Source organism: Hemicordylus capensis, chromosome 2 (genome assembly GCF_027244095.1).
Source record: "Hemicordylus capensis ecotype Gifberg chromosome 2, rHemCap1.1.pri, whole genome shotgun sequence".
NCBI classification, from domain to species: Eukaryota; Metazoa; Chordata; class Lepidosauria; order Squamata; family Cordylidae; genus Hemicordylus; species Hemicordylus capensis.
Window position 1 is genome coordinate 389584220 of NC_069658.1, and position 24866 is coordinate 389609085.

The 24866-nt window shown below is 46.3% G+C and overlaps 1 protein-coding gene across 8 annotated transcripts in view; it reads left to right on the top strand.

Annotated features, from left to right (window-relative positions):
• Nucleotides 1-24866, top strand: part of TNRC6C (trinucleotide repeat containing adaptor 6C) — an 814117-nt gene that overhangs the window by 540920 nt on the left and 248331 nt on the right. The gene's annotated exons all lie outside the window — the stretch shown is intronic.

Sequence of the window (24866 nt, forward strand, 5' to 3'; positions counted from 1 at the left end):
CATACAAGTTTTTTTAATGTCCGCTCAGTTAATTTTAGATCCTGCTCTGGTTGAATCAGGAAGGCCCCATTCTGAATGCATGTGTGCACACACTGCCTTGATACTCCCACCCAGAACAAAACTCATTCCACACACAGATGAAACAAATGACAGAGAACACTGATGCCCACTCCTGTGGCTTCATCTGCCTACTACTCCTTCTAAAGCCTGATAGCAATTGATAGCTTCTGCCTATACCATTAGTGCATTCTCAGTGGAGATTGAGTGCAGACTGGCATGTATCCACTCTTAAACTACAACCCCCAGTGCTTGTGAAACAAAGCAAAAGAAAAAATGTAGAAATTCATAAAATAACTGTGTACTACTCTATCCATATTGCATATCTTTAGTTTCCAGTAGTCATTTCATTTGCTGGACACTAAATATGATATAATCATATTTACTAACAACCATTCACATTTTTGTCCTCCATGGGACAGCTTTAACACAGTCTAAAAATGATTTCCTATGTCAGAGAACTCCACTGGTTACCATGTGATATTAGTCGGCAGTGTGTCCAGCTTTTGCATGGTTCGTTTTTAGTAATGCAGCCGTGAATTGGCTGGATTCAGCGTGAACATGCTTTGAATATGAAAAAAATGGCTTGCCTTGAGAAAAAAAAGTGTAAACAGGGATATATATATTATGTTTTAAATTCAGTAATGCTTTAATGAGTTTTGTTATCACATTGAAATCCATCCTCTGTATTTATTTGTGAAGAAATTCAGAAACTTATGTGCAAGTGGGGGACACAATCAGTTGTTATAGTGGGTTGACTTAATACAACCATGTGATAGAAAAGTGTAATGAAGAGTTCCATAATATGAAAGTAATTGTGAACGGTGGGGAGGGGGGAGAGATTGAAAATTTGGTTCCAGTGGTGTGCAGTGCAAGAGTTCATTTGTTTCCTCATTCATGCACTAAACATGATCCTAATTAATCTTGAATCTTAGAAGGAAAGAGACTAGATTGGCATCTTCTGAATAAGAATGTACTTCACATTTTTTGGAAAGTTTGAAGAGGCTCTTCAGCTTTTTCTTTCAATGGTATTTTGTAGGGGTTTAAGTGGTTTTCATTAGACAGCCAAAGCTACTAATTGCATTACCATATTTTTAAACTTTGGAGATGCAGATTAGATTTAGACTTTTCCAAAATAATAATCAGATTAATTTCCTAGCTGGAAGTGTCAGAGCTTCATTTGAATTGGGTTCTTAGCTTTTATGCTAGACCTGATTGAGAACAATCACGCTGGTTGACTGGACCAGCAAAATGCTCTCAGTAAAACCACCTGCCAGATGCTGTTAAAACAGCCAGGTCTTTAAGCACATGCATGCCATGATGCCAGCCTGCTACTGAGGAGCAATGAGGCAGCTGCCTCGGAGATGGTGGCGTAGCTTGCTCTGGTGACCCAACAACTGCCTCACCAACCACCCCAATAGTAAACGGGCAAGTGAGCACCCCTAGGAACATAGGAAGCTGCCATATAGTGAGTCAGACCATTGGTCCATCTAGATCAGTATTGTCTTCACAGACTGGCAGCAGTGGCTTCTCCAAGGTTGCAGGCAGGAATCTCTCTCTGCTCTATCTTGGAGAAGCCAGGGAGGGAACTTGGAACCTTCTGTTCTTCCTAGAGCAGCTCCATCCCCTGAGGGGAGTATCTTGCAGTGCTCACACATCAAGTCTCCCATTCATATGCAACCAGGGCAGACCCTGCTTAGCTAAGGGGACAAGTCATGTTTGCTACCACAAGACCAGCTCTCCTCCCATACCCACCAGTGGCACTACTGTTGACCCCACTGTGCCACTCTTTGTTTCTGCTCCCATAGCTGCTAGCCTAGTCACCCCGCCTGCAAGGCAAGTGAGGGGAATAGAGTACAACTGTGGGGTCTCCTATACTTTCCCTTCTGCTTTATCTCCTGCTCCCTGTCTTTTGAAAAGGCAAGAAGAATGGGACAATGGGGAGGAGAGCTGTTCTTGGGGCAGCAAGCATGAATTGCCCCCTTTGCTAAGCAGAGTCTACCCTGGTTTACATTTGAATATGAGACCACATGTGAGCACTGTAAGAGCCTTAGGGGAGGGGGCCACTCTGGGAAGAGCACCTGCATGCTTGCATGCAGAAGTTTTGAAGTTCTCTCCTTGGCATCTCCAAGATAGGGCTGAGAGAGATTCCTGCCTGCAACCTTGGAGAAGCCACTCTGCCCGTCTGTGTAGACAATACTGAGCTAGATGGACCAATGGTCTGACTTGGTAGAAGGCAGCTTCCTATGTTCCTATGAGAAAAGTGAGGAAGAAAAACAGCAGTTATGAATGCATGTTTAAGTAAAATAAATCATAAATTTGTTCACTGATATATTCTTACTACATTATCACCCCAGGATTGTGCAAACAAGCTAATACATGTAAAGATCATGCACACGACCAAACCTACTGACAGGGCAGAGGGCTGGCAGGGAGGCAAGCTCCTGCCTGCCTCCTTGCACATGATCATTAAACAAACAAACAGGCTCTACTGCTCACACAGCACATGAGCAGCTCAGCAGCGAACAGCAAAGCAGGGAGCCAGAGAAGCAGTGGCATAGGTAGGGGAGAGGAGGAAATAATGAAGAAAATAGGGAGGGGTGGAGCTGGGGGCCCAGGTTCTTTTAACCCATCCGCTCAATTATAGCTACAAACCTGTGGAGAAGAAAATCCTCCGGCAGCAGCACAATGCACTGAGGGATCCTCCCTCAACTGGGCACCGCCTGGCTGTGTGTGTGTGTGAGAGAGCTGCCTGCAGCCTGCACGCATACACAGCCTCAAACACACAACCCGCTTGTGGTCTTAAATCCAGGTTAAAGCCTGGGGTAAATTCCTGGACTTGGGGTGAGGCAGTTATCGGGCTCAATCCCGGGGCTTCACATGCGAAGCCAAGCCCAGGCTGGGCTGCCCAAGCTTGGGCTTGGCCGCTCATGTGAACAGCCTTGCAGAGGTGCTGGTAGAATTTGCCAGGTGCAGTTATGCTTACTTCAAATCAGAGGTCAGTATTAGAAGCCACAATTTCTTTTTCCTGGCTTGGATTCCATTTTCCCATTCATTTCAATGGATACATTTATATTTGACTCTCCTCTGACTTTGACAGAGAGCTAAAAAGAGGCTGTAGCCACAAAAATGCCTGATGGGAGACAACCAACTCCCAAAGACCCTCTTAACCTAAGGGTCTTCTGCTGGAGGAGGAGTTGGGCTTCTCCAGCAGGTCCTCTCCTCCGCCCTGAAGCTGTTGTTCAGAGCAAGGCATCATGGGGAAGGAGGACATCATCCTGAAGAAGAGGGAAATGCTCCTTTTCAACAGACCCCTTCCATGAACGATGGGCCCATATCCTCTCACAAAGGGGGTATTCCTCCGGGGGGGGGTGTTCCTCCTAGTAGTGGGTGATTCAGTCATTGGGGGTATAGAGAGATGAGTCTGTGACCTGCATATAGACTGCATGGTGACTTGCCTGCCTGGAGCAAAGGTTGCAGATGCCACACAGCATCTTGACAGGCAGTGCTGTGGAGGAGTCAGCTATGGGAGGGCTGGGAAGGAGTGCCGGGGGAAAGTCTGCTGATGTGGTGCATGTCAGCACCAACGATGTTGGGAAATGCAGCTGAGAGGACCTGGAAGCCAGATTTAGGCTGTTAGGTAGCATATTGCAGTCCAGGACCCCCAAGATAGCATTTTCAGAAATGCTACTGTTCCACTTGCAGGGCCAGAAAGACAGGCAGTGCTGAGGGGTCTCAATGCATGGATGAGATGGTGGTGCCAGGAGGAGGGGTTTGGATTTGTTAAGCACTGGGAGACATTTTGGGACTAGACGAGCCTGTACAAAAGGGACGGGCTCTACTTGAACCAAGATGAAACCGGACTGTTGGCACTTAAAATTAAAAAGATTGCAGAGTAGCTTTTAAAATGCCGCATGGGGAATAGCCCACAGGAGCTGGGCAGTATCCAGTTTGGCAAATGCCATCCCTTAAGGTGCAAGGATATAAATTCTTCAGATCAGAGGCGTATCTAGGGAAAATAGTGCCTAGGGCAAGCACTGAAATTGCACCCCCTGTCCAAACATCTAACACCCATCTTTCAGATAACTTTACCACAATATCAGCTGAAAAATACAAGTCAAGCCATCAAAAATGCTGGAAGACTACAAATTTCAGTATGCTGGAGCTTATGAAAAACCCAAATACTATGTGGAGGTGTACTTGGAAAACTAAACAGAAGTGCCTGTCTAATTCTCTACTATGCATTGTAGCATCACTATTACATAGGTTTTAAAAATGGAGAATTTGACTTTCCCCAAATACTCTGAAAATAATTAAAGGATATGCAGAGTAAACTGTGTCACTGCTTGGAATATATTCTAGTATTTCAGAAAGACAGTTAAAATGAGAGAAAGAGAGCAGGAAACTCCCAGTGGGCCTTAATACTAAGGATTTCAAACTGATTCAAAGACAAACTCACCATTAATAGCCATATTATTAAGACATCACATTTAACTCACTTATCACAAGAAGCAAAGTAAGAGCAAATGAATACAATCCTAGCTCATAAGCTTCAGCTCAGTATTCACAAGCTGATTCTCTGTACATAGTGCCAATCTGAATATGTGTACAGTGATTTATATTACATTAATTTTTTTAAAAAAATTGTTTACCTGTAGCCCCTTTGGGGGGCTTCCTAAAGGCTGTGGGGGGCGGTCTGCAAAGGTTCCCCCTCCCCCCACTGGCCTCTAGGGCCTCACAGGGACCATTTGAGCATGTGCGGTGGCCATTTTTAAAAATCTTTTTTTAAAAAAAAATAATGGCCACTGAAAACAAAATGGCCACTGTGCATGCTCAAATGGCCTCTGTGAGGCCTGGCATGGCCTAGGACTTCACAGAGGCCATTTGAGCATGCACGTGGCCATTTTGTTTTCAGTGGCCATTTTTTTAAAAATTAGTTTTAAAAATGGCACCCCCCTTCAAGTGGCACCCAGGACACATGCCCTGCTTGCCCCACCACAGATACACCCTTACTTCAGATAAACCAGAAGGGGGCAGAGTAGAACCAGATAAAGAGCAGACAGAAGGCTGTGCTAGCTGATTAAAGAGATCAAATGGCCAAAAGAAAGATAGCACAAACCAGGTAAGAGATTCAGCATATAGGTGCTTATATGCCAATGCCAGAAGCCCCTGAGCCAAGATGGGTGAGCTGGAGTGCTTGGTTGCTAATGAAAACATGATGGGCATAATGGAAACCTGGTGGAACAGTGAGAAACAGTGGGCAACTGTTATTCCTGGATCTAAACTCTATAGAAAGGACAGGGAAGGGTGAATTGGGGGTGGAGTAGCACTGTATATTAAAGAAGGGATAGAATCTATCAAGCTAGAAAACCTAGGAAGACCAGAGTCCTCCATAGAAACTCTGTGGGTGACAATACAAGGCCTGAAAGGAAGTCATGCTATCATCCTCCAATTCAAAACATCCCATGAAAGTGATTGCCAAGAAATGTAGGACCGACAAAAGGAAGTACTTTTTGCACAATACATAATTAATTTAGGGAATTCTCTGCTACAAGAGGTGTTGAAGGCCAAGAGCCTGGATGGCTTTAAGAGGGATTTAATAAATTGGAGGACAGGTCTATCTATGGTTACTAGTCTGGTCAGGGGTGGAGCCACCATTGGACCAACAGGTTCAAAAAACTCAGGCCGCCCCCAATCAGGGGCTGCACTTTGCAGCCCCGACACGCACACACCCCACATCTGACATCAGATGTGGGAGTGCTGGTTTCGCTCCCAAACAGGGGCTGCGCGGCCCCTGTTCAGGAGTTAAAGGGCCACTGCATTCGCAGCATGGCCAGGAGCGGCTCTTCCCTGCAGGGAACAGCCACTCTTGGTTGTGCTGCGAACACAGCACCAGCGGGAGTTAAATGACCAGTGCTGCATTCACAGTGCAGCCTGGAGCAGTTCTCCCCTGTAGGGAAGAGCTGCTCTGGGCCACACCGCGAACGGAGTGCCAGCCTGTGGCCCCTTCGGGAGAAATAGCCAGCCCTGCTCCAGCCTGACTCGCTCCTTCCCAAATGGAGCTGCGAGGCTCCGTTCGGGAACCAGGCCATGCCCCCTGCATCTGACACCAGATGCAGGGGCGTGGCTAGCCCTGCATGTGACATCAGGAACAGGGGGCAGGGTGAGCGGGGCCGCCGCCGCAAACACACACAGGCCGCTGGCGGTCAGGCTCTGCCACTGAGTCTGGTGGCTCTAGGCCACAGTTTCTCAACCACCGGTCCCTGGACCGCTGCCGGTCCCCGAAGGGTTGAGTGCCGGTCCCTGACTGGGAGTCAAACACGCCCCCTCGCAAACAACTGCAAACAATGCACTCACTTGCTCAATTTTGCACATGGCACGGAAGAGGAAGAGGAGGAGTATCATGGAGGCACGGGACCATGCTTCCGCCTTGCCTCCATGTGCTGCTGAGATCTTCCTACAGCTATCTTTATATTTACAGCTTCAAACTGTATGCGATGCGGGGGCATGGAGGAAAAAGTATGGCAGTGGGCGCCACTTGAAGGGCTGCTGGTTCTTGCATGCTCATTATTTGCAGCCAAAGGTTGATTGATTGAAACCCAGCTGCCTGTTGCGGCCGAGGCGCCTTGAGAGGAAACCTTGTTTTCCTCTTGCATCGGTGGGGTGTTGTGGTCCCTCGGCCCCCTGTAACCACCTGGTCTGCACCGCCGGTGGAAGACTGCGGTCCCCTTTGTGACCTCGCCAGGGGGTGGAACCTCTGGCTGGGATCATGCCGTGGTGAGGGCTAAGCGGTGGAGGGAGGGAGGAGGGCCGCCTTGGCTCGGGCTTTACAGAAAGGGAGTGCAAGTGGACCTTCCTCAGGGAGGGGGAGCAAGCACACGTATCAAGGAGGGCTAAGTGGTGGAGGGAGGCGGTGTGGTGCGGGGAAGAGGCAAGAGACCATTTTGTGCGTTCATGCAAAAGGGTGATTGGGTGAATGGCACTGGAATGAAGTGATCCTGGGGATTTGATGCTCAGTGCAGTTTGTGTCCAATCCCAACTGATTTAAAACCAGCTGCCTGTTGTGGCCAAGGCACTTTGAGAGGGAACGCCATTTCCCTCTTGCATTGGTGGGGAGTTGGGGTCCCTCAGCCCCCTATAACCCCCTGGTCTGCACTGCCGGTGGAAGACGGCGGTCCCCTTTATGACCTCGCCGAGCGGGGGGGGGACCTCTGGCCAGGATTATGCTGCAGTGAGGGCTTTCAGTGGAGGGAGGGAGGGAGGCGGGCTGCCTTGGCTTGCCTCGCAGCGACGCACGGGCAGCATGTGAGACCACATGAGCTGCGTGGCCCCAACGGCAGGCTGGTGTGATTGGCGCATGCAGGGGAGTTGGGAGGGGGCACAGATGCGTGCGCTGCGAGAGAGGATGGGAAAACACCTGCTACACTCTGGTGTGCAAGCACAGCGGCAGCAGCTCTTGGACCCAGGAGACCTTCCGAGCGCGGTCCGGTGCATCATTGCCTCACCCACCCTGAACAGTGCTTCGTCTCCCCAGTGAGGAAGATGAGGCATCCACCACTACAACACCCCGCATCCCCCGCCATCTCAGAATTGCCCCCTTCCCTTTAACACCAGGTCCCCACCACTCTTCTTCACATTTTCTTTCATCATTAAAAAAAAAAAACAAAACAATTCCCAGCACCTGCCACGTAACTGTTTTTAAGGCGTTTTGGAGGAGCTGCGCTGGTTTCATTAGGTCCGCCTCACAAAGTGCACAATTAAGAGCAGGATCCAGATCAAGCCAGGTGATCATAACCAAGCAGCATTGACACAAATGAGAGATGACTACATTAATTTCAGTGGGTTGTCCTGACTAATGTGGTCTGGATCCGGCCCTGCGACTACACAACTCCGGCTAAAACTCCAGCTCCATCAAGAGAGGGTTAAACTGTAGACTTCGGGCTCTACTGACAACTTGCCCAGCTCTCCTCTCCTCACCTGCTTTTTGCTTTGCTTGACATCCAGCCTGATGAAGAGTTTTGGGGAATTCAAAAGCTTGCTTGTATATTGGTTTCGTAGTTTTTGAATTTTTCTAATGGCCCAACATCCCCTCTCCATTGAGTAATCACAAGCACCCCCATCCCGCACATACTGAAGACATACTGGAGACATATTTGTTCACACAGGCTTTTAGATTCAGGGGTTCTCAACCTTGGGTCCCCAGATGTTGGTGGACTTCAACTCCCAAAATCCCCAGCCATAATGGCCAAATGCCATTGTGGTTGGGGGTTATGGGAGTTTAAGTCCACCAACATCTGGGGACCCAAGGTTGAGAACCCCTAATATTCCATGTTTGCAAAAGATTCCAAATTTAATTATTTTGATGCTTATATTATTTTAATTGTAAACTGCCCAGAGATACAAGTTTTGGGCAGTATAGAAGTCTGATAGATAGATAGATAGATAGATAGATAGATAGATAGATAGTAAAACTTGAAACCCCTTTACTAACTGCTGGTCTGGGAAACAGCACATGAAGAATGTAGCGGTCCTTGAAACTCTGCACGAGGAATTTAGCGGTCCTTGACTCCAAAAAGGTTGAGAAACACTGCTCTAGGCCACCGCTTTCAATACCTGCAACTGGTATTGAAAGATGCCTTTCAATACCAGTTGCAGGGGAGTAACAGGAGGATAGAGGGCATGCCCTCAGTTCAGGGCATGCCCACAGGAGGAGAGAGGGCATGCCCTCTGGACTTCCCAGAGGCATCTGGCTGGTCAGTGTGTGAACAGAATGCTGGACTAGATGGGCCTTGAGCCCAATCCAGCAGGACTGTTCTTATGTTCTTATGGGGCCTTGCAAGCCTCCATGATGCCCAGCTGTAAATAACAGCTTTTGGAGTGGTAGGCTTTGGGCTTAAAGGGCCAGATTTAAATTGACTCAGAAATATCAAGCGATTTCCTTATATAGTGTTTATTTCTTGGTCGGGGTGTGAGGATAACGACTTATTTCCCAGCCAGTCCATTGAAAGTCATGGGTAATTCACTCATCATCAACCTGAAAAAAGACAAAAAGGTCATTCACACAACCTTGTTCCTCAAGGCAGGGAGGACTGGGAGAAGGCAGGATTGCACCTACTCCCCCCCCACCTCCCCGATGACCCAGCTGTCCTCTTCAGCAGTGCCACTCACATGCCCATACCAGCTGGTAGGGCTGTGCAAGCCCTCAATGAGTTCTTGGTTGCTTACTTTAAGCTTATATGACATCTGACTCAAAATCATGTTACCTAGAAGGCACATTTACTGCATAAGGTAAATCTCCTACCAACTTCACATCCTCAGTTCTCAGATGCTTAGAATATGGAATACAGCACAGAAGAAATACTGTATCCCAGCCAGAAGAACGTATGGAGGGACTGTGTATTATTATTCTTGTACCAGTGCAGCTGTTCTCATAACAGTCAATGGTCTTCTGCACTTTAATGGGGTCACTTCCTTGTGAGACAGTCTTCGGCTAAACCAGGTGGCTTATCTAGGACAATATTATTGCAAACCAGATAAGATAACATGGCTAGCTCCAAAAATATTTATCAGCTGTTGATTGCTGCTACCTGCATTATGTTGGCAGAAAAGGAAAACCGACCATTCTGAGAATTATAAATACTGTGATAAGAACCAGCAGGGAATCTGAATTAGGAAAATATCTGGATCAGGACTGCGATGGTGCTGAATGCTGAATATACTAACATACAAATGAACCTGTCTGCTCACAACAGCCCAAGGATTTAATTCATTTTATTTACTTTATTTTTGCAGATTGTGCCCTTGCTCATTTTGTCACCAGCGATGCAATATATTATTGGCGTCCATAGAACCAAGAGTCATAGGGGTTTCATTAGTTATGTTTATGCCAATAAAAATAAATCTCAGCAGTCAGAGGAGAGGTGGTTTGCGCTACCGGCCCTGTCTAGGGAATTTGACTGGTCGCATCCTTGATGTGCTGCTGAAGCAGATACAGTTTGAGATATACTTTTGCCTTATTGATTTCAAGGCTCCTTCATTACCTCCACAGCGTTGCCGATCGATAACCAGGCCTGGAGCAACATAATAGATTTTTAAAAAATCAATTAAACAGAATATTCTTAGCAGAAGCCCAGTGGAAAAATTCTGACTGCATTTGGTGCTATCTTCTGTAAGGCTGAAATAGATTTACATTTCAGATATTTGTTTATTATAATATTTGTTTGAAGAGACACATGCCACAATATTAGCATGTATGCATCTGAAGAGTGATGGTGGATCACTTATTATTAAAAGCAGAAACCTCCCAGCTTTCTGCTTTGAAACTCAAATTCATCATGGAAGGCTTGCTAGAAAGTGAAATAATGTTTGTGGTCTTAGCTCAATCCCCGATGGACAATAACTCAGTTAAAATACACTGAAATCCGTCATGATTCTTTCTCTTTCGCTCTCTCTCTCTCTCTCTCTCTCTGAATGCAGGGAGGATGGCTCCTTTTAAATTAGCTTTCATGCTTGAAAGATTTCCGTTGTGCATATGGAGCCTGATTCTGCTGCCACTCAAGCCAGTGACAAAGTCCCCATTGATTTCTTTGGGTGCAGGAGTGGGGTCAAAAAACAGATTTCCCAAAGGGCAACTCCCTCAGGGATAAATATGGCACATGAAGAACTGGAAAGCAGAACCTTTCTGCCCTTCTCAGTGTGAGGTGGGATGAGGATGTGGTTGATCATCTGGGGGAAAGGAGGCTATTTCAGATGAGCCATCTCTCTTCATCAGAGAAGACAAACATAAGCAGATATGACTGCTGGGTACATTTGATATGAACAAAAATGATGTAATTTCAAAACCAAATTAAGGACTTGGTTCTCCAGATTGTAGGTTATGTCTAATATCTTAGGTGTGGACTTTCAGTCTATGTGGTGGAACTGATTCAGCTTTTTTTCCGTCTGAGCCCCCATATTCACAGTTTCGAGCCTGCTGAAGAATATTTGAGCTGGGAACATCATCTTTATTTTGTTTCCTCCTCCATTGTCTTGGTCAGTTTCTCATAATTTGCTCAATGTTTCAAAATCCGGGGGCACTATGATACATATGAACATTCTGGTCATTTGGACTAACAAGATTTGGTGGCTATTAGCTTCACTGTTAACATGATTTGAGTACGTACCCACCCACCCTTCCACCTTTACAGAAGGGTCCCCTATGGATATTCTCCCAGAAAGGTGTGAAAGGTTTAAAATGGTAGATACCTTTCAGATATGTCCATAGTTTTCAGGAGCATAATGGAGAAGACAGACATATCTATCAATTAAAAAAAAAAAAATCAAGCCAGATTTCAGAACAGTTAAGTTCCCAATCTATGGGTAAAGGTAAAGTGTGCCGTCAAGTCGATTTTGACTCCTGTCCTGGTGCCCACAGAGCCCTGTGGCTTTATTTTGGTCGAGTACAGAAGGGGTTTCCCATTGCCTCCTCCCGCACAGTATGAGATGATGCCTTTCAACATCTTCCTATATCACCGCTGCCCGATATAGGTGTTTCCCATAGTCTGGGAAGCATACCATCGGGGATTCAAACCGGCAACCTTCTGCTTGTTAAACAAGCATTTCCCTGCTGCACCACTTAAGGTATGCTGCACCACTACCCACATATGGGTAGATGTGGTCAATATATTGAGAACTCACATGATAGCAACTTAAAAGTTACTGCTTCACAGCACCCATTAGTTTGAATTGACCTCCTCTATGGCACTCAATGGAGTTACTTCAGTGTTCGAATTACAGGTGGGGCAGAGCCCCCCGCCCCCAAGCTGAGAATGGACAGCATTTTTGCTAAAATTGAGGGGGACATTCACCTAGAATGGAGCACCATCTTTATCTTTCCTATGCTGTAGTGTTATGATACTGATATAAAGTACATGAAGACAGGCTTTGTTTCTTTCAAAATAAGGTGAGTTATTTTACTTCATCTAACTACATTTGATCCCTGCTTGCCAACTTTAACAGCAACTGTAGGCTCAGAAAACCAGATGGGGCTTTACTTTGTAAAGTGTGAGAGTCCCATAGGAAAATGTGGCAAGCCCCCAACTAAAAAAAATACAGATAATTTATATAGCTGCTTTGTATATTAAGCTATTTTTTTTAGCCTTCCTGCCTCTTGAGAGCTTGGTTTGCACAATTATCAGAAGGCCATACAGCACTTGCCGAAGACAAACCTCTAGAAAAATGGAGATGATGTGGGTTTTTTTTTTTAATGTCAGCACTGACTCTTGGTTCAGATGAGAGTCTGGTGGCTTATGTGAGGAAGAAAGGGTTGTGCTGACATCATTGAAGGACATCTTGATGGGACGTCCTTTAACTGTGAGAGGAGCATTCATTTGAATCACCCCTCCATTCAGTCACCCAAAAGTCCCAAAGGCTCATTGAATCACCCCTCAATTCAGATGAACACCCCTCTCATGCAAACAGAGGACGTCCCAAGAGAGTGGTGGGACATCCTTTAATGACAGCATGACACATGCGCTCTTGGCCTGATCCCGTCTTTCATGTGAGTCACTAGACGCTTGTCCAAACTGGCTCACTGTATAGACTTGGCATGGGTGCTATAATTGGACAGCTAATGAGAAACCTAAGTATGTCGTACACCGCTCTGGGTTCCTTGGAGGAAGAGCGGGATATAAAAATGTAAATACATACATACATACATACATACATACATACATACATACATACAGGTAACATATTCAGAGAACTTCAAAATTGTATGTAGCCATATTGGTCCATTATCAAAAGTCCCAAAGCCACAGTCTGGCAATATCTTGTGCCAAGCAAAATGAAACAAAATTGTGAACAGCAAGCTGCAACCTTTCAAGTAGCCCAGAACTCTTCATCAGGCAGGGTGGCAAAGCAAACAAGAGCTGGGCATTCTGGGAGATGGTGGCAGATTTGGGGACCCAGTTTTTAATCCCCCAACCTTTTTTTGCTTTGTATGATGAAGCCTGACATAGCACCTTGGGGAACCGGAAGACATGCTGCCTGCAAGCCTTTGGCGAAGGTCACCAGCAGGTGGGCCGCCAAAGCCGGCCGCCAAAGGGGGCCGGCCTTTGGTGGCAGCCTTTGGGGGTCGGGCTGCAGGGTCGAGTCTTGCATTTCTTTAGACTCCTGGTAAGGACAGTCCTGTTTTGTTGCTGCCCTGCGATAAGTTGAGCCTGGTGTAAGTATGTGTCTTGGGTCATCGGGAGATGGGGAGGCAGGAGGCATCTCTGGGGCAGCCATTCCAGTAGTGATGGGGAATCGACCAATATTTGGTGCTGGTAGTTCAGCAGGCCATTAAAGGGGGAGGGAATTTAGTAACTTAATTGCGGTCTCCCCCTCAATCAGGCCTACTACCTCTTTGGCCTTGGAGAGCAGTGCCTTCAACCCCAGAACCTCGATTTACTGCTTTGTAATGCCAGTCCAGTCCAAAACAAGCCTGAGATCATCCATGATTTGATCTTGGATGAAGGTGCTGATCTGCTGTGCATTATGGAAACCTGGTCGGGAGAGGCTAGTGACCCAGTTTGGTCCCAGTTCCTCCCAATGGGTTACTCCGTCATGGAGCAGGTGAGAGGATATGGGCGGGGAGGTGGGGTGGCTATGGTCTATAAGGATACTATCTCCCTTACCAGGATCCCTGTCAGGGAGTTGGCCTATATTGCATGTGGGTTCCTAAGTCTAGGGACCAAGGATAGATTGGGACTTCTGTTGGTATACCAATCAACCCGTTGTCCAGCAGAGTCCCTAACTGAGCTGACAGACCTGGTTGCTGAGTTGGCATTGGAATGGACCAGGTTGTTGTTGGTGGGGCAATTCAATGTCCATTTCGGGACCGGGTTGTCAGGGGTGGCTCAGGAGTTCATAGCAGCCATGACAAATATGAGCCTATCCCAAGTGGTTTCTGGACCGATGCATGATGCAGGTCACACATTCAACTTGGTCTTTTGCTCTGATCAGGGTGGTGTTCCGTGGGTAGGGGACCCTGTTATCTCCCCACTGTAATGGACGGATCACCATCTGGTTAAGGTGAGACTTGTGGCCACAACCCACCTCTGTAGGGGTGAAGGGCCCATTAGGTTGTTCTGCCCGAGAAGGTTATTGGATCCAATAGGATTCCAAGAAGCCTTAGAAGGGTTTCAAGTTGGCTCTGTGAGTGATTCTGTCAATGCTCTGGTGCAAACATGGAATAATGATTAGAGCGGTAGACATAATCGCACCTAAGTGTCCTCTCTGACCTGCTTTAAAGTCTTCCCCACAGTTTTCAGATGAACTGTGGGAGCTGAGGCGGCGAGGCAGATGACTAGAGCGCAAGTGGAGGAAATCCTGACATGAATAGAATAGATTGCAACACAGAGCTCATTTGAAGATCTATGCTCTGGCAGTGCAGACAGCAAAGAAGCGGTTCTTCTCTGCCCGCATTGTTTCTGCAAATTCATGTCCAGCTAAGTTGTCTAGGGTTGTGAGGGGGCTAGTTCATGCCCCCTCTGCCTTGAATTTGAATCTGGAACCATCTGTCACTCGCTGTGATATGTTTAACAACTTTTTTGCAGATAAAATATCTTTTTTGTGCTGAACTAGACTCCACGATTACTGCAGAGTCTATCATAGAGGTGCCCAGCAACTCCTCTTGTACGATTGAACTGGATCATTTTCAGTCTGTTACTTCTGATGATGTGGACAAACTACTTCAGACTGTACACACTACCACCTGTTCTCTTGACCCTTGCCCAACTTGGCTTATTTCATTTGATAGTCATATTATCAGAGAGGTTCTGAAAAATATCATAAATGCTTCTCTGAGGGAGGGCAGGATGCCTCCTTGTCTCAAGGAGGCTACTATTAGAACTTATTTGAAGAAACCTGCATTGGATCCCTCGGAGTTAGTTAATTACAGACCCATCTCTAATCTTCCTTGGTTGAGTAAGGTGATTGAGCAAGTGGTTGCTTCTCAGCTCCAGGCAGTTTTGGATGACACAGATTATTTAGATCCTTTCCAGACTGGCTTTCAGGTGGGCTATGGGATTGAGACTGCCTTGGTCAGCCTGATGGATGATCTCCAAATGGCGATTGACAGAGGGAGTGTGACTCTGCTGCTCCTTTTGGATCTCTTGGCGGCTTTCGATACTATTGACCATGGTATCCTGCTGGGTCGCTTGAGGGAGGTGGGATTGGGTGGCATTGTTTTACAATGATTCCGCTCCTACCCCTCTGACAGATTCCAGATGGTGTCACTTGGAGACTATTGCTCTGAAAAGTGAGAGCTGAAGTGTGGGGTTCCACAAGGCTCCATACTGTCTCCAATGCTTTTTAACATCTACATGAAACCGCTGGGAGAGATCATCAGGAAGTTTAGTCTGGGATGCTATCAATATGCTGATGACACCCAGATCTATTTCTCCATACCAACTTCATCAGGAAATGGCATTACCCCACTAAGTGCCTGCCTGGAGGTGATATCGGGCTGGATGAGGGATAACAGACTGAAGTTAAATCCAAGCAAGACGGAGGTACTGTATGTAGGGGGTCGGGATCCAAGAGATGGCTTAGATCTGCCTGTTCTGAATGGGGTCACACTCCCCTAAAAGACCACATTCGTAGTCTGGGAGTGCTCCTGGATCCCAAACTCTCCCTGGTCTCTCAGGTTGAGGCTGTGGCCAGGAGTGTTTTTTATCAGCTTCGGCTGATACGCCAGATACGTCCATTCTTGGAGATTAGTGACCTTTAAACAGTAGTACATATGCTGGTAACCTCTAGGCTTGACTACTGTAATGCACTCTATGTGGGGCTGCCTTTGTACGTAGTTCAGAAACTACAATTGGTACAGAATGCGGCAGCCAGACTGGTGTCTGGGTTTACCCGAGGGGACCATATAACACAAATTCTAAAAGAACTGCACTGGCTGCCGATAGGTTCCTGAACAAAATACAAAGTGCTAGTTATTACCTATAAGGCCCTTAACGATTTAGGTCCAGGGTATTTAAGAGAGCGCCTTCTCTGTTGTGAACTCTGTCGCCTATTAAGATCATTTAGAGAGGTCTGACTACAGGTGCTGCAATCTCGTTTAGTGGCAACTCGGGACCGGGCCTTTTCTGTGGCTGCCCCAGGGCTTTGGAATGTACTCCCTGCTGAAATAAGAGCATCTCCTTCTTTGTTTGCTTTTAGGAGGACCCTGAAGATGCACCTGTTTTCCCAGGCCTTCAACTGAGATTGTATTTTAAAATTTTAATGTGTTTTTAACGTGCTTTTATCTATAATATTTATCTTTTTATGAATTTTAAATGTGTTATATTGTATGTTTTAATTTTGTACACTGCCTAGATATTTTTATACTAGGCGGTATATAAATTCAGTAAATAGATAGACAGACAGACAGACAGACAGACAGATAGATAGACATTGTAGGCACCACAGAACATAGATGATGTTGAAGATTATGTGGTTGTAAATTATTCCTCAAGGGGACATGAGTGGGACAGAGCACAAAGCCATCTAGACTATTCACCCATTCGCTATAAGTGAGGGATGCTAAATGGGGTGGGGGAGGGGTTGCATGAGGGCAAGAAACATTTTTTTCTCAAAAAAGAGAGAATGGAATACATAAATAGAAAGCTGGCATTTTTGTGATTTTACTTGTGTGTGTATTAGGGGTGTGCACAAAACCTGTTTGTCCGATTCAGTTTTGAGTCTTGAACCGAACTGGGCATGTTTGGTTTTGTGCCGCCCCTGAACACACCCACAGCTGGGTTCGAATTTGAGCTTGTGTGTGGGATCTAATGTAAAAAAAATTATATGTCTATATCTATGTCTGTCTGTCTGTCTGTCTATCTGTGTGTTGCGAGGAAAAGTCCTCTGGAACCTTGCCCCCCTGTTTGATTCAGCCACTTGCGTTCATCCTTCTATCACATGGCTAGAGAATGAGGCATCTTGCCAGAACCAAAGAAGATTAGACAGAGTTCCCGCAATTATATTTGTTGCCTAACTGAATGAAGTCAAATGCAGCAAGGATGAGTGCTCAAAATAAGCTTTGAATTTCTTGATCAAGAAAGGCAGAGTACAGTCAGTAAAAGTCTGGCTGGTAGTGCACACCGAAGCCACACAGATGGCTGGTTTATATAGGTTTCAAGCAAACAAGCATATCAGTAAAGCAATTAATACATGTCATTGGTAATTAAACATACACATTCCAGAGGTGCTATTTAGAGCCTGGAAAGATGAGTTACTACTTGGCCTTTCTGATAATCTTACTCCTTATAGGTATCTGGTGCCAGGATGTTTATTTTTGCTTGAGTGATGGATATGGCTAATGGACTAGTTTATCTATCTCCCGACAGGTTCTGGCATTTGTTATTTCTGGCCTACTATCTCACATTCTTGAGATGGCCCCCACATTCCTGGTTTGAACATTTTCCTGACTCAAACAATTTTCTTCATTTCAAGCCTAGTGGCTCTTTGTGTTGTTTAATAGTCTTAACCAAACTTTGAATCAAACTCTTATACACTTGTTAGTTGGCCTGGATTAAAAAATTCCATATCTCTCATTCATATATAAAAAATCACTGCTGGGTCCAGGGTGCTTCCACAGCTGTGGGAAGGTCTCTGCCTTACCCTGCTCTTCAAAGGGCTGTTTTGGCCCATTCCTCATTCTGGAGGCCACCAAGCATGTGCCCTGGTCATTTGCATGGCCTGGGGCCAGGGCACATGTCCAGTGGACACCAAAATGGCCACCTCCACCAAAAGGGTTAGAACAGCCTTAAAATGGGTCAAAATAGCCCTCTGAAGAGTGGGGGAAGGCCGGCGGGGGATGGGGAGATGGCAGAGTCCTTAATTTTAAAAAAAACCAAAAAAAACCTTAGCACCCCAGCCTGGAGGGTTTGGCTCGAGTTTGAGCCAAACCGGGCCCAGTCCAGCTCAAGGGCAAGCTCTCAAGCTGGCCCAGTTCAATGGCGTACCGGCTCGACCTCAAGCCAGTTTGCACATCCCTAGTATGTGTGAGTGGGAAAGTATACTGTATCAAGAAACCTTTCTAGCGCAAGATGCCTGTTCAGAGGGCATGCTCAGGATGGAAACAGACAAAACAAAGGTAGTTGGAAGTGGTTCAAGTGAGGCTTAAAACCTGTTGCCAGTGACAAATGTAGGATGATCAGCACATCCCATGATCAAACCACCTTCAACTCTGAAGAAATTATCATCTCTCTCCGGTCTCCATTGATCTTTCAGATTATGCTGAGATTTATGGGAGGAGGCAATTTAGTAGTTCCAAAGTGCCCACAACATTCGGGACAAAAGTATAAATGGCAATGCTATTGATAAGCTTCTAGCTCTTTTTTCCTCTGTGATATTGCCTTCCACTCTTCTTTTGCCATCCAGGAGGAAGTATTTCCCTATGATTTCCCATCAGCTCGTGGGTGCCATTCGTGCAAGTAATTTCAAAAGCATTAAATGCTCCCTAAGAAACACTTGTGGGTTTTGTTTGAGTAACACATGGGAGGGGGGGAGGGAGAGGGCATGTTTGGAAGTGTAATTTGTTTGCTTTGGTGATCGTGAGCTATGTTTTGGAGAGACAGATGGAAGGCACTTTTTATTTGCTGCAGACACTTCATGATCCAAGCTGTCCATATTGTGTAAAAGAGGCCAGATGCCTTGTTAATTCATAGACATGTTTGCAGCATAGGGATCCTAGTAGGTGAATATGAATGCTAAATAATTATTAGTGCTTGCCTCACAAACGTCTGCCTTCTGACTGAAATTGGAGCAAAGCTTGACCTTTTCTAACGTAGCAAGATATGCTGGCACATGATAAGCTGTGGGAGTCTTTCTTCAGCTTAGAAAGGCAAGTCCTACAATAAGGTTTGAGCTGTAGACATGAGAGGTTTTTTAAGTAAGATTATGGTTAACAAAGCCCTTTCCTCCTGTTAAAATCCAAGAGTGGGTTTCTTCATGGATTGCCAGGCCCTTATCTAGAGGTGGTGTCAATGTTTTTCAGTGCTCCAAGACACTGGGTGGGACTGCTGCCCCATTCCTCCAAAGCCCTCTCTCCCATTCTCCTCCCCCACTTGCTTTGGGGGCACAGCAGGTTGAGGAGGGCGAGTGAGGGGATCTGTGGATGAACAAGGTGGGAGTAGCTGTAGCTGCCTTGAAGCATTTAAAAGAGCAATCTCCAGGGAAGTACTACTACAGGGGCAAACTTTATTGACATGTCCTTTCTCTTGCTCCTATGCAAATAATGACATACTCCTCATGCATGCAGCAGACACGTTCACACTTTGATACACACACTCGCACGTGTGCAGGTTGCCCTAGCTCAGAAACTTGTTTTAACATATCTGCCTACTAAAATCATCTCATATATACATACATCAACAATGCTTCTATGGTTTTGTCCTGTTCTTTTAAATGAGAGCAGGATTCAAATAGAGACCCTAAACTCCAAGACCTCAGCTTTGGGATGGAAGCGGGAGGGGAGACCATAAGGCCATAGGAAGCCCTACTGAATTTCAGGGTCGGAATCAGGATCAGTGTTGGGATTGAGTTTGGGATCGGACCAACCTTAAAACATTTTTTTTTTAAGTAACCGGGATACTCATAGTGAACCTGGAAGAAAAGTAACCTAACACCAGAGAGTCGCAGGGGAAGTGATGTAAAATCAGAGAATTGTAGGAGAAACCCAGAAATTGGCCACTTGTGAGTCAGAATGGGCTAAAAAAATTACAAAACTTTTTTTAAAAAGGAGATATGCACAGGCAGATGGGCAGGTAGAGGGCAGGAGATAGTGTTTTTCCACCAGGCACAATCGCTTTTGAGAGAGAGAGAGAGAGAGAGAGAGAGAGAGAGAGAGAGAGAGAGAGAGAGAGAGGACTCTCGCCACCATTTGGAGCTCTGGAAACCTCAGGGTTTTTTTTCTGAACAGGGTTGGGAAAGTCCAATCCGAACTGGGCTGTGCAAGTTTGGGTTCAGACTCTCTTTGAACCCCCTCCGATCTGGGTAAAATTGGATCATTTCTGATTTTGCCAATACAATTTTGCACAGGCCTATTGTATGAGTCTCAGGCAGGAGTCTTTCCCAGCCCTTCCTAGAGATGCCAGGGATTGAACCTGAGACCTTCTGCACGCAAAGCAGATGCTTTTCTATGGAACTATAGTCCTTCCCAAAGAATGCTGAGGCCCCAGTAAGGATCAAATGCATGATCCTTGATTTACAAAACCAGTACTCTATTGAGCTAGGGATTTTCCCTTCCTCTTTCTCTTCTTGTGACTGGCTGGCTGATGCTTAGTGACATTCCCTTGCTATTGAGCCTACCTGTCAGGCTGAGGGAGGGGTGGGCTGAACCTTAGCACTAGCCAGCCAATCAGGAGGAGAGAAGGATGCTGCCTCCTTTCCCTTCGACTTTGTGAACATCTGCTTTTTAATAAATGCAGAAATAATGAAGAAGATATACAACAAAAAGCACAAGCAATGCTAGTCCCAAGGCAGAATAAATGCATGCCACAGAGTTCGAAAAACTCAGAGCACACAGGTAGGGTTGCCAACTAGCTCCCCTCCCCACCGCCCCCTAAGGTTCTTGTTCTTTTAACATCTGCACAATAGGCAAAAACCTAACAGGTGAAGATTTCTCTATTGTTTTTATCATTTTCTATCATATTCACAATGGGGAAAATGTTCTTGCACTGCTGACAATTAAGCAGCTGCAAAAGTCACAGGAGCCTTGACGGAAAATAAAGTCCTCTTTACAGTATCTAACCATGCAGAGTTCATGCCATGCTGATATTTCTAGCCCCACTGTGTGACTTTCAAGAAAGCCATGTGTACTCTGTAAAGCAGGTTGAAAGGGTCCCTGCTTGTGAAACAGATACTTCAGCAACTTAAGTTGCACCCACAGTCTCCCTGATCTGCTCTCATACAGCATAGCAAGAACTCCAAGAGGAAGATGGTGCTCATAGACTCATTAGGTACTTCTACCCTAGCTGTCAACAATCCATCCAACTATACCTTTGTAATAGATTGTGCTCATGTAAGTGGTTTGTGGATTGAAGCCAGCTACATAAGCCAAAGTGTGTTTTCAATGGCACACAGTAATTTAAAAACTGCCAGTGGTGATCCCTGTACTTATTTAAATAATGATGTCTCTTCTCTCATTATATAATAGTTACAGGAAGGTATTAAATATTTACTATCAGCAACTCAGCATGTACCAAATTGGTTATGCGGACACGAGTTTTGTTGATCTGATACTGGATCAAATAATTGAAAAATGTATTATTCCTCAATGTGAAAAAAATATGCACAGTTTTCTTTGAAATTACGATTGCAAATAAGATTGCACTTTGAAATTAAGATTGCAAATAATCCTCAAATAATTGGCCAGCCACAGTAGTATTTTGCTGTCTTGTTCAATATCCCAAATATGGGCAGCCACTATTTAGTGAAAAACAAGTGTCCTTATCTTGATCTAACAGATGTAGGACTGTATGCATCCACCAACATATTTATTTTGATGTAAACCACCCTGAGCCATTTTTGGAAGGGCAGTATATAAATCAAATAAATACATTTGATTCATATAATATTTATTTATTACATTTATATACCACCCCATTCAAACAGCTCTGGGCAGTGCACAGCAGCAAAAATTGTTTGCTGCTGTGTAAAAATTAAAAACAATCATTACAAAACAATTTACAAACAGTTTAAAACCATAAACAATTAAAACATTTAAAACAATTTAACATAATGTTGGATTTTGTTGCCTCTCCCAAGCTGATAATTTCTGGTGCCCCATTGTTTTAAAAGGAAACTCTTAATAGCATATGTGAAAGACTGTGTGTGAATGAACAGTGGATTATATCTGGGCTAATATTAAGCATATGGAAGAAAGTTTTGTGCATGCAACAGGGAAAGGGCAATTTTTGGCAATCCTCTCTACAGCCACTAATGCCTCCCAAAAAATATGTTCCTGAGGGTCTCACCAACCTCACAGACATAATTTCAGGAAGCACAGAGGACTGAAGGGGAAAGGCAGGGGGTGGTGAAAACTGTTCCTTTCTTGTTGTATGCATGAAATGTTTTTTCACATATGTGACATTAGTCCAGATGTTGGCCAGTGGGTCTGTAATCTCCATTGGATATTACTGAAAACAAATTTTTATGGGTACTTGTTTTTGATACAATACAGATTCAATCAAATAAACTGGAGACCTACCATTCACCTCAGTCAGAAGTATACTGCATCTTTTGTGATTAAAAATACAGGTGGCCCTCATTAGCCGTGGTTTTAGAAACCATGGTTTCGCATATTCACGGATGGGGCTCAGAGACCCAGTTTCACTATCCGCAGTATTAAAAATAGGTGATTTTGGCCTATCCACAGTTCCTGGTCACTTCCAGTGTCATTTCTGATGGCATTTCCGCTGGCTCTGTCTCAGAGCCGGCCATCGTCTCACTGATCGTGAGAACCGGTCCAATGTGTTTTACAATCCTGCCTTCAAAAACACAGAAGCACACAGTAAAAGGGAGGAATAGCACAGAATATTATACTTGGTGCTGAGAAAAGAAAACACAAAACCAAACCAATGGCATGCATGTGTGTCTGCGTGTGTCAGCAGCGCCTGTGACACACCTGATTTGGGGGATGGCCAGGGTGGGGCGAGCTCCCAGTGGTGTTGCAATGGGTGGGGGTGACCATGAGTCACTCACCCTCCATGGGGGGCTCTGGATAGCCAGCAGGGGAGGTTAGCCTTCAGAAAGTCCAGCTGCTCCACCATGAGAGCATCCAAGGGTGAGAGATGGGGTGTCACCATGTTCCTGGCCATGGAGAACATTCTTTTGCTCTGGATGCTACTTAGTGGGCATGTGGGGAACTGTCTGGCAACTGTCACCAAATCTGACCAGACATGGTGATGCATTACTCAAAACTGGATCGGCTCCATCTCCCAGACTGCCACTGACTGCTGCAGGAACCACAGCACGCACTGCTCAGTGCTGCTGCAGGACTCGATGGACTCCTCCTGTACCCCTGGCAAGGTTCCAGGAAAGCAGAACTACCAGCTCACCTGGTTCTGCCAGGGACATCATGCTGCTGGACCGGGAAGAAGTGGTGATGCTGCTGCTAGGGTTGGACTGTGCACTAGGAGTGAGTGCTCCAACACCCTCCTCTTGGTTGCGCCCCTGGCCACCTCCCCTCTAATTGCCTAACCTCTTCAACCAGGAGGTCCCTCCACCTGGGTAGCTGTTCAGGGGTGACAGCTTTGCCCTTCATCCTTGAGTCACAGAGCCAGGACAAAACATCCTCTGCCAATGCACTCAAGGGTGTGCTGAACCAATCCACCACTCAGCCGACCTGCCAAGGTAATTGTTTCCTCAGTGGTCAGTGTGGACTAGAGTTCACCCATCATCTTCTCTAAGAGAAGAGCAGTGGGCAAAGCCTGGCTCAGCATTGCTGGCCTGGCACCACAAGCTCTTCGTGGCAACAAAGAAGGTCTTGGGGCTGCACTGGGAGGGCAAGCGGCAACAAGCAGTGGCGAGTAGTAGTGCTGGCAGCTGTGCTGCCTGGGTAAGTACCTTTCTTCATCTCTCACTGCCTCCACTCAGCTGCCCCTTACCCTTTGAAGCCCACCCCCCGCCCCGTACTTGTGAATCCTCACCAGATTCCCCTTTACAAGTAATGACCGCCTGAATTGGCCAAACCAGTTTGATCAAATGGACTGGACTGGCCAGTGGGTTTGACCAAACCAGTTCAAAGCAACACAATTTGGTTCAAATAGATTCTTATTCAACATGTTTTTCAGTTTGTGCATACCCCTAGTCTCAACCGAAACAATGTTACAAGAAAAGAGGTTCACAGAGAAGATAAATTTACAGAACCTGCTTAACCTTAAGTGGCACAGCGGAGAAATGCTTGACTAACAAGTAGAAAGTTGCTTGAATCCCTGCTAGTGCTATATCGGGCAGCAGCAATATAGGAAGACTAGCCAACCTGCACAGAGCATCTGTGTGCTTTGGGGCTGGCTTTTTCCCACTCCCTCTCTCTCCTGCCCTGGTCTCTCCTCCCCCCACCCCTCCAGGCCTGCACTCTCTTGCCCTCCCGCCCTCCCTTCCATTCCTCCCCCCACCCACAGAGCCTCACCGGACAGCAGGTGGCCAAAAGTGGCCCCACCTCTCCGATGGCAAACAGGGAAGCCCCGCTGCCCGATTCCTTCCCGCCCCAGGCTGCAACAGGTGAGGGGGCTGCGCCCCACCGCCCATTCTGCACTCACCCCTGCAGGCACTGCCAGGGCCAGTCTGTCCCGCTGCCTCCCACCTCCTCCCAGCCCAGGCCACGGCTGCGATGGCCAGGCTAGTGCTGCGGCAGCCGCTGTCTCCTCGCAGCGGCCCGCGGTGGCCGCCACCGCCTCCCCACAGCTGGGGCGGCAGCTGCTGCCGCCTCTGCCTCCTCCTCGCTGCGACCGCCGCCATTTCCCTCCACAGCTGCAGCTCATCTCAATGGCCTCCTGCCACTTGCTCAGCCAATCTGAACAGCTCCTGCTGCCCAGCCAATCCGGCGCCTCCACTGCCCAGCCAATCCGCTGGGTTGCCGGGACGTATCCCCACAGAGGCACGTCTACGGGGATTAAATATATGGATGCTGAAAGGCATCATCTCATACTGTGCAGGAGGAGGCAATAGTAAACCCCTCCTGTATTCTACCAAAGAAAACCACAGGGCTCTGTGGTCACCAGGAGTCGGAATCAATTTGACGGCACATTTTATGTTTACCTTTACTTAACCTCAACCTCTTCTCAGAAGTTTCA